A 2,512-nucleotide genomic window follows, 5' to 3' on the forward strand; every position below is an offset into this window, starting at 1 on the left:
TCCTCATCTTCTATAGGGAATTTCATTGCCTTAAATACATTGAAGGTCACATCCTGATCTTGTACCCGCATAGTAAGTTCACCTTTCTGCACATCTATCAAGGTACGGCCAGTAGCCAAGAAAGGTCTTCCGAAGATTATGGGAATCTTTTTATCTTCCTCAAAATCCAGAATAACAAAATCTGCAGGAAAGAAGAGCTTATCCACCTTGACTAGCACATCCTCCACTATGCCCCTTGGGTAAGTAATAGAACGATCAGCCAATTATAGAGACATGTATGTGGGTTTTGGATCAGGCAAATCCAACCTTTTTAAAGATCGATAACGGCATCAGATTGATGCTTGCTCCCAAATCACATATGCACTTGTCAAAAGTCAATTTGCCAATGGTGCAAGGAATGGTGAAGCTACCTGGATCATTTTAGCTTTGGAGGTAACTTTTGCTGCAGAACAGCGCTGCATTCTTCCATGAGAGCAACGGTCTCAAGGTCATCCAGTTTCACCTTCCTTGAAAGAATACTCTTCATAAACTTTGCATAACTAGGCATTTGCTCCAGAGCCTCAGCGAAAGGTATATTAATGTGAAGTTTCTTGAACACCTCCAGAAACTTACCGAACTGTCTATCCAGCTTTTGTTGCTGCAATCTCTTAGGAAAAGGTGGTGGAGGATAGAGCTATTTCTCCCCTGTATTACCCTCAGGTAGAGTGTGTTCAACAGTAGTCTTCCTTGGTTCCGCCGCTTTCTCCTTTTGCTTAGCTTCTTCATCTCTAACTTCAGCTTCTCCTTCTTTTGCCTTTTCAGCATCAGCAACTTTTCCAGACCTTAAGGTAATAGCCTTGACTTGCTCTTTAGCTTCCTTCCTGCCTGGTACTTCCGTATCACTGGGAAGAGTGACAGGTTGACGATTGAGCACTGCATTGGCTATTTGACCTATTTGGTTTTCCAAGGTCTTGATAGAAACCGCCTGACTTTTGCATAACAGCTTAAGTTCCTCAAAATCAGCACTAGTAGGTACATCCGCACTTCCCTGTTGAGGATATGATTGCCTTTGAGCATACTGCTGTGTTTGCTGGAATCCAGGTGGATTAGACTGTTTACTCACACCTTGCTGATATGGTGGTTGAATAGCATTCTGATTATTACCCCAACTGAAATTTGGATGATTTCTGTTATTAGGATGATAAGTAGCTGGCACAGGCTGCTGTTGTCGCTGATAATTATTCACATACTGAACAGATTCGTTGACAAGAGAATACTGATCCGTAGCATGAGAACCTGCACAAAGCTCACAAACCATAGCTATTTGATTAACTCCATATGTAGCCAGAGAATCAACCTTCATTGACAGCGCTTGAAGCTGCGCTGCAATAGGGGTGGCTGCATCGACTTCCAGAATACCTGCTACCTTCTCAGGCATCATCCTCTGAGTTAGGTTTTGATGCTCATTTGCAGCCATAGTCTCGATAAGATTATAAGCCTCAGTATAGCTTTTAGCCCATAAGGCACCTCCAGCTGCTGCATCGAGCATGGGCCGAGATTGGGCCCCCAAACCATTATAGAAACCAATGATCACCATCCAATCGGGCATTCCATGATGTGGACACTTCCTCAACATTTCCTTGTAGCGTTCCCAAGCTTCGCACATAGATTCTGAAGGTTGCTGCGCAAACTGAGTAAGAGCACACCTCATAGCAGCAATCTTTGCCATCGGATAAAACTTCACCGGAAACTTTTGCACAAGATCTTACCAAGTAGTGCGGACCCAGCTGGTTCAGAATGTAACCAGTCCTTAGCTTTGTCCCTCAGTGAGAATAGGAAAAGCCTCAGCTTGATACCCTCATCAGTCACGGCATTATACTTGAAAGTGCTGCAGATCTCGACAAAATTCCTTATGTGCATGTTGGGGTCTTCAGTCGCAGCTCCTCCAAAAGAAACAGAATTCTGCACCATCTGAATAGTGCCCGGCTTGATTTCAAAGGTGTTAGCTTGAATAGCCGGATGAAGAATGCTTGACTGAATGTCATCAATATTTGGCCGAGAAAAGTCCATAAGAGCTGGATCAGCCTGAACAATACGATCACCCATGTTTACTGGTTCTTTCTGCTCAGTTCCTGAATCCGAATCTTCAAAATCTATCTTCTCCGGAATATCAAGAACTTCGTCTGTCTCCTCAGCTGTATCTAAATTCCTCTTGCGAGTACGAGAACGAGTTTGCATAAACGCTCGCTAAAGTACCTGAAACACAATCGGAAACAATAAGTAACTACTACGTCCTAATCACTGAGTCCTAATGACCAATGATGGTAAGTACATAAACTAAACAAATACGCCGAGTCCCCAGCAGCGGCGCCAAAAACTTGTTAGGGCGAAAACACGCGCTAATATTCATGCAAGTATACGCGTTCGCAAGTAATATAGAATACTTTCTAGTTCGTTCTCACAGAGACTCAGACTAATTATTGTTTAATTAAACTCACGCACCAATGTATGATTACTTCTCAATGTTAAGACA

The 2,512-nt window shown here is 43.1% G+C and overlaps 1 non-coding gene across 1 annotated transcript; it reads left to right on the top strand.

Annotated features, from left to right (window-relative positions):
• Positions 1–1,586: 1,586 nt before the first annotated feature.
• LOC141716001 (small nucleolar RNA R71) lies at positions 1,587–1,693 on the top strand. Its single transcript, XR_012572737.1, has one exon. It is a non-coding gene; the product is annotated as a small nucleolar RNA R71 (small nucleolar RNA).
• Positions 1,694–2,512: the final 819 nt, after the last annotated feature.

The sequence above is a fragment of the Apium graveolens genome, chromosome 3 (genome assembly GCF_009905375.1).
Source record: "Apium graveolens cultivar Ventura chromosome 3, ASM990537v1, whole genome shotgun sequence".
NCBI lineage: Eukaryota > Viridiplantae > Streptophyta > Magnoliopsida > Apiales > Apiaceae > Apium > Apium graveolens.